Consider the following 8,442-nt stretch of genomic DNA (forward strand, 5'->3'; position numbering starts at 1 on the left):
AAATGCTCAACATCACTAATTATCAGGGAAATGTAAATCAAACCTACAATGCAATACCACCTCATTCCTGCAAGAATAGCCATAATAAAAAAATAATAGATGTTGGCATTGATGTGGGAAAAAGAGAACACTCTTACATGGTTGGTGGGAATGTAAACTAGTATAACCACTATGGAAAACAGTGTGGAGATTCCTTTAAGAACTAAAAGTAGATCTCCCATTTGATCCAACAATCCAACTCCTGGGTATCTACCCACAGGAGAAGAAGTCATTATACGAAAAAGATACTTGCACACGCATGTTTATAGCAGCACAATTTGCAATTGCAAAAATATGGAACCAGCCCAAATGCCCATCAATGAGTAAGTGGATAAAGAAAGTGTGATATATATGTAGATGATGGAATACTACTCAGTCATAAAAAGGAATAAAATAATGGCATTCACAGCAACCTGGATTGAATTGCAGACCATTATTCTAAGTGAAGTAACTCAAGAATGAAAAATCAAACACTGTGTGTATTCACTATGAGGACACAAAGGCATAATAATGATATAGTGGACTTTGGGGACTTGGTGGAAAGAGTGGGAGGGCACTAAGGGATAAAAGACTACACAGTGCATACAGTATGCATTGCTTGTGTGGTGGGTGCACCAAAATCTGATAAATCACCACTAAATAACTTCTTCATGTAGCCAAACCCCACCTGTTCCCCAAAAACCTATTGAAATAAAAAATAAAAACAAACAAAAAAAATCAAGATGGAAGGAAGGAAAAAATGATCTACAAAACAACAGTAAACAATAAACGAAATGGCAGGAGTCAGTTTATACCTATCAATAATAATCTTGAATGTAAATGGATTAAAATCCCCAATTAAGAGATATAAAGTGGCTGAATGTATTTTAAAAAAAAAAAAAAAAGCAAGACACAACTACAGTTGTCTCTCAGTACCCATGGAGGATTGTTCCCAGGACCCCCACAGATACCAAAATTCATATGATGGTCACATACTTTATATAAAATGGTATAGTATTTGCATATAACCTATGTACATCCTCCTGTATACTTTAAATTATCCCTAGATTACTTATAACAGTGAAAAAGCCTACAGAATGAAAGAATGAAATCCTGACATTTGTGGAAACATGAATGAGCCTGGAGGACATTATGTTAAGTGAAATAAGCCAGACACAGAAAGACAAACAACACATGTTTTCACTTATATGTGGAAACTAAAAACCTTGAACCCACAAAAGTAGAAAGTGGAATAGTAGTTACCAGAGGCTTGATGGGTACAAATTTACAGTTAAATAGAAGGAAAAATTTATAGTGTTCTATAGCACAGCAGAGTGACTATAGTTAACAATAATTTAGTATATTTCAAAATGGCTAGAAGAATTTTGAATGTTATCAACACAAAGAATTGATCAATGTGTGAGGTCATGGATATGCCAGTTACCCTTACTTGATCCTTACACATTGTATACACTGTATATCAAAATGTCACATGTATCTCATAAACATGTACAATTATTATGTATCAATTAACATTTTTAAAAAATTAAAACTTAAAAAAGCATCTGGTTTCAGGATATTATATATAAAGAAATCCCTTTCTTTATGTATAATATCAATGCCACAATCTTTTCTGTCATACTTCCTAATATAAGAATAAAAGTTTGGGGGACAGTAAGACCCATAAAATAAAGTCATACAAAGTGAGGCTGCTTTAGACCAAGCCTGCCCCTAGAGTTTTGTTCTTAAAGTGACTCTTACCTAACTGGAACCAGTCTGAGAGGAAAACAGAATTTTCTAAACTTTGGGGGCTGCAGCATTCTATGATTAGGATTTCTCAAAGAGATACTACAAGAATACCATTTTGAATTTGTGGTCTTGCTTGCTCTGGTTCATAGGGTGAAAAAAAAAAAAAAAAATTCTAAACTAGTTCCCCTAGTCAGCCTTAAAGAATCAACTTCCTACATATTTTCCTCTTTATATAAGACCAACTCCTTCATGAGACAGGAATAGCTTTGAGATTTCAGCATATATTTCCTATTCAGAAGAAACAGCAGATAAAATGCAGGCTCATTTTACCTAAGCAAAAACACTAATCAGCTTATAGACACCAGAGAAGCATCCACAACCCAACAATGTGTGAAGATTCAAATGTAATAAATGGTGGGTCTTCTTTTGAAAAGCAATTAGGAGTCATCCAATACCTATGAGTTAATCTATATGAAGGGTTTAATTTGGGCAGCCTTCTATTCTGCCTTCCTTTCCTTCCTCTAATTGAGTAAACAAATGCATTAGTCAGCAAGGCTAAGTCTTCTAGGGTGAAATGTCTTGTGGTTCTAACCATTCTGCCTCATTTCCAGGATATTAACAAGACATTTGAAGATGATTTTAAAGATAATAAGATATAGCCCTTTGGAAGAAAAGCAGATTAGGGGCTTCCAGCCAGTGCATTGCTAAACATACTCACTGAAACTTAATATCTTAAAAGCATTTCCTTCCTAAGGTGTGCTCATCTTAAAAAAAAAGCTTTTCAGGGAAACACTCGTGTTTAGGGCCCACAAAAAGAGCCTAGCACTGAAGCCAATTCTAATTTCCAGTGGGTGAAAGGAGTCCAGGGATTCTCTATGCACAGAGGGAAAAGTCAATCATTATCTGCTGACTGATCATACATTCAGCAGGGATGAAGATGTAATTTGCAGTAAATGGCATGGACAATTGTTAAATATTTTGACAGTCACCCCTGTTGTCAGCTGGATTTTTCACCTGCAGATGTTGTTACTTGACAATACCATCTGCCTTGAGTATAAGTGCTTTATTATTTTCTGTGGTCAGGCCAGTTTTCCAGATGCTTCCTCTTCCTTAAAAGTTAGCAAGGAAAAAAAAAAAAAAATGAACACAGCCAGGCACAAAGAAGACTGCTAGCCCAGCAACAGCTGCTGTAGCAGTCTGACCTTCTAGAACACTGATGCTTTAATTTCTTTCCTGCCCAGTAAAGGTGGGGTAACCTGCCTGTCAAAAGAATGCCATTCTAAAACACATGGAAACAGGGAGGGCCTCTGTCTTCCTGGAACTTAAGTTCTAGTGGGAGAAAGATGGACAATAAGTAGGTAAATAAATCATGTCAGATAATAATAAGTATTATGAAGAATAAAAGTAGTTGTAATAAGACACAGTAACTGAGAGATGGAGGTGGGTGGCTATTTTAGATAGAAAGATCAAGAAAATCCTCTTATAGGAAGTATGACATTTGAGATGAAAGCTGAAGGATAAACAGTAGCCAAACTAGTTTTAACACTTTAGAATGTTTTTTACACTTCTTTTTAGACGTGCTTATATAATTTATTTTTGATAGTTTTACTGTACATTTATTTTTAAATAAAAACAAAAGACAAATCCAAGTTTTCCAGGTAAATAAACTCATAACTTTATCACATCTGATACTATCATCTTCTGTATAAGCTTTTAATTAAATTGTTTCTACACACTTCATGTTGTTTGATTTGATTAAATGTCTATTATTCATTGTGCAAATATTTACTAAGCTAAAATAGAAACAAACATTAAGAAACAAATTTTTACCTTGTAAAACAAAAGAAAGATAGGGTTTCTTAATGCTATTCTATGCTTGAATGTTGGCACTCTTTGTTTTTCAAACCTTATTTATCAAAACTGATAGCAGCCTCAAGAAGTTTAATGATACTGGTCCTGGTATTTTTTGCCATATTTATTACATAGCAATAGTATTTACAAGGCTGAAGTAGCTGACACATATTGGTAGTCACTGTATAATTTTGATTACAGTTATAAAAATTTAGTTTATGGATTAACTCTGTACCCTGTCATCTTTTAGCCTGCCTGTTCTTTCTTGGAATAAAATACATATCCCTTAGGGTTAAGATCCATAGTTCCAGAATATTCTCAGCCATCTGGTTCAGGTACCGGGTAAAGTTAAGCTGGAAATAATAATTATTAGCTAAAAGAAGCTTCTTTTGTCTTACCTGCTTCCCAAGGGCTCTGTTTGTAAAAAGAGTACAGACCAGAAATCCTGTGCCTTGCTAAATTCTTTCCATGTGCCATCCTATTGCTGAGCTTTCATTTCCTCATTTTTTAAATGAGAAACAAATATCTGCCCTATCACCACTTACAGGTGTGATTTATAGATTTAATGAGAATATATCAAAATACTTTATAACCCACAAAACATAAATTTATATAATGCTAGCCACTTTGAATTGAACATCCTCTAAATTCTAGAAATAGTACTGGAAGCTTTGCATATATAGTGTTACCTCTTAATTCTCAATACAACCCCTCAGTTTTTATAATTACATTCAATATATAAATGAGTTAAGAGAAGTGCAAAAAAAGTTAGGTAATTTGACAAAGGTAAATAGCTAGAGGGGGCAAAGTTGGGATTCAACACAATATTGCTTCCAAATAGAGGCTTTACTTTTCCCTTCTACTCAGAGCTAACACAGCAACCTTAAGAATGGTGGGTGAGACTAAGAAAACTTGGAATGGGGAGGAATCAATGAGTAGCCTACTTTGACAAAGAAAACACCCTGATAAAATCTATGCTGTATTTTAGAATCCCTGAGCTTCATATATTGTTTTATAGTTTTTATTAATCAACTATAAGATGAAAAGTGAAAAATAAATGTTCAGATGTAAAAATACGATATGCCATCCCACCCAAGCTTATATTTTAAAATTCTACTTTACTCATTTTATCAAGCATATAAATAAATCACAAATAACGTGAACTAAGAAAAACATAAAGACTTCCTTTGCTTTTGGAAAACAGCTGAGAAACAACAGAAAATTATTTTTAGAAATACAGAAAAAAAAAGTTGCTTTTATAGTAGCCAATATGACCTCATTGGGCATTAAGACACATCTCTGTTTGTAACTTTAATACAGCTATAGTATTACTATTTATAAACATCAAGGCTTCCAGTCAAAACTGAGTATTTTGCCACACTAATCTTCAAATTGCATCACTAAAAATGTAGTTATACACACCAATTTCTAATCTCAGAACATTCTACACAATAGATTTTAATCACTGGAATAAATAATTGCTCAGAAAAGCAGTACTGCTTCAATTACAATATGATTTTCCAGTCAATATTCCTGTTTTCCAGTAAAAAGATTTCATGAGCAGAAACACTGAGCTCCTTGTGTTTTCATCAATCAAGAGAACACTTCTGGGCCGGGCACAGTGGCTCACGCCTGTAATCCCAGCACTTTGGGAGGCCGAGGTGGGCGGATCACTTAAGGTCAGAGCTCAAGACTGGCCTAGCCAACATGGTGAAACCCAATCTCTATTAAAAATACAAAAAATTAGCCAGGTGTGATGACAGGCTCCTGTAATCCCACCTACGCAGGAGGCGGAAGCAGGAGAATCTCTTGAACTTAGGAGGCGGAGGTTGCAGTAAGCTGAGACTGCGCCACTGCACTCCAGCCTGGACGACAGAGCGAGACTTTATCTCAAAAAAATAAAAAAAGAGAGAGAACATTTCTGAGCAGCTTCCATGCAAACATTTTTAACAGGTTGACACATATCTGTAATCTTCGCTCCTCATAATGGCACTGCCAGACACAGGCATGTGAACTCCTACCTCGGCACCCTTATGGACAGTGTCAGGACCTACTCCACCATCACCTCTATATCCAAAGATAGGAGCTGGGTCCTCAACCAGTGAACCTTTGGCATCATATCTTTCATAAATTTCTGTTCTCCAAATCCAGGTTCCATTGTCATTACCAAGGCCATATCTATTTTATTAGCGCACGGTGCCAAATACTCAACTGTTGTTCCCAGTTTAATGGCAAGGCCAACATTCAGCTCATTCTCCCAAATGTCTTTAATCAAAGCCCTTGAGTTCTCAGTAGCCTCGAGATGAAAGGTGTACTGATTGGCACCTGCTCCAGCCATTGGCTTTACCCACTATTTACGGCCTGAACCCTCTCATGTGCATGTCAAAGAAAGAGTCCTGACCTAGCTGCTTTTGAAGGCTTTCTACCACAGAGTCGATTATCTAGAGGCACTTGTCCCCAAATTGGCAGGGCCACTGTTGAGGAGAGGTGGGCCAATCTTGCTGTCTGACACCATAGTCTGGGCTTATATAATGTTTTCTTGATCTATTATAGAAGTATCTTTAAATATTCTTCTACAGCATAATTTTAATATTTTATTTGAAGATAAATAAACACACTAAGAAATTAACCATCACCTGTAATCCCTCCATGTAAAATCAATCACATAATGAAGTTAAGGTTCCCCATTCTTCTGCCTATTTTGCCTTCCCAATCCCTATGCCCCTGTTCCTAACTCTCATCGCTGTGCCAGAGGAAGTGTTAGTAACAATCTGCTTGATGACTGAATTACTGACAAGCATTCTGTATTGACATATTTAATTCAAACGTGGTAGATAATTTGAAAAGTCTTAAGAGTTCTCTCCTTGTTATTTTCCCTGGATATGATTTTACCTTTCCTGTGCAAAAACCAATGCAAGTCCCAAAGGCCGAAGACTGTCCTCAGTTCCCTCTTAATTGTGTAACTGAATGGCAAGCACCAAATAAATAGTGGCTCCCCGCACCACAGTAACAATGAGAAATGATAGACTATGAGCTATGTGCCCAATAGTCAGCAAAAGATTTTACATATATCCTTATTTCATCCTCACAAAACAAACGCTCTAGCCTATACTGTCTCTACTGTCTCTGTAAATGTCCTTATTTTAGAAGTGAGGCTCGTAGATTAAATAAATTGCCCAACATCACATAGCAAGAGACATGCAAAAGTTTATGTTCAGGTCTGGCTGATTTCACCAGCCCTGCTCTAGATGAAGGGTTGGCAAACTATGGCCCAAACCAGCTTACCACTTGTTCTTGTACAGCCTGAGAGCTAAGAATAAATTTTACATTTCCGAATGGTAAGGAAAAAAAAAAAGAATAGTCTCTTGTGACATATAAAAATTATATAAAATTAAAATTTCAGTGTCCATAAATTGTTTTATTGGGCCACAGCTACACTCATTTGTTATGTGTTATCTATAGCTTTCACACTACAACAGCAGAGCTAAGTAGTTGAATAGTTGTAACAGAGATGCAATATCCTGCAAAAACTACAATATTTAACATCATAATTTAAGGAAAAGTTTTCCAACCCCTCCTCTAGATAGCCAAGAACCACATGGGAAGCAAATGAGTAACAGGCTTCATTATTCTCAGTTTAATCAGAAAAACTGAGTTACTACAATATCGTGGTATTAGATGGTTTGATATAGGAATCAGGACTTACAGGAAAGTGGAAGAAGCTAGAAGAGTGAAGATCTGGAGGCTTCAGCTGGAGGATCAGGAAAACTGCCACTATAATTTCAACTTGAAGTGCCAGAGTGGGTGAAGAAAGCAGGGCTCGTGAGGAACTCCAAGGAACCACTACCCCTGGTTTCACAACCCGAAAAGGGAGCTCAGGAAGAGCTTTGCAAAGCAACCATGTCTGGCAGTCAAGAGCTCCCCAAAATGATGGCTTCTTTTCACTTTTGCTTTCCAAATCTCTGCAAGTTCCTCCCAGTGATAAACACTAACTCTGACCTATAGAGGAAAAGGAATTCTGGGAAACAAACCCAGTCTTAGAACGAAATGATGATTGTGTAGATTTGACAACATAACCTAGCATATGTCCCAACCAGTGTTTGGCAATACCATAGGCACTATTTTTCCAGTAGTAGCCAGTACCTGCAAAGAGCCTGCCATCTTGCCTGTGGTGGAGATGTAAATTGGGGCCCTAGGATACCCATGGCAGGTCAGGATGTAACCTTCTCAGCCCGTATCTTCTAGGTGTGGCAGGTTTGCTTGCCCAGCCTTCTATTATACCCCTTATTCACAGTACTTATGCTGTTTTTCCTTTGGAATTGGATCCAGACTTGAACCCCAAACTATTCAACTGGGTACCCAGTATTTTATTATCTTCATTGTCAGATTGTGTTCATTGTCATTAAAAGGGACTTCCCTGGGGCTCACTTCTGCCTTCAAGCTGGGCTGGGTGCCTTATAAACTTCATCTCATTTAATACACTCAATAACCCCTCCAGGTAGGGAGGCTTAACCTCTTTTTACAGATGAGGAAACTAAAGTTTGAAGAGATTAAGAAAATTGCCCAAATTCACAGTGTAAATGGTGAAGCCAGGCTTGAGTCTCTGTTCCGTATGATTCCCAAACCCAGTACAGCAGACTACTATGCTCTGTGCCACAGCCACGTTCTTCTCAGACTCTGCTTCCAGAACGCTTCCCTCCACTGTGGCTTACAAATTGGAGAGCTTTTATTTGCTGGTAATCTAATTGCCCACAACCATGTTCTAATTCTCCCTCCCTCAAATTAGACCCTTGAAAACTTTCAGATTCAACTAGATTTCACTAA

The 8,442-nt window shown here is 37.0% G+C and overlaps 1 pseudogene; it reads right to left on the reverse strand.

Annotated features, from left to right (window-relative positions):
- Window positions 1-5,503: 5,503 nt before the first annotated feature.
- Window positions 5,504-6,133, reverse strand: LOC102141110 (ribulose-phosphate 3-epimerase-like; annotated as a pseudogene).
- Window positions 6,134-8,442: the final 2,309 nt, after the last annotated feature.

Source organism: Macaca fascicularis, chromosome 2 (assembly GCF_037993035.2).
Source record: "Macaca fascicularis isolate 582-1 chromosome 2, T2T-MFA8v1.1".
NCBI lineage: Eukaryota > Metazoa > Chordata > Mammalia > Primates > Cercopithecidae > Macaca > Macaca fascicularis.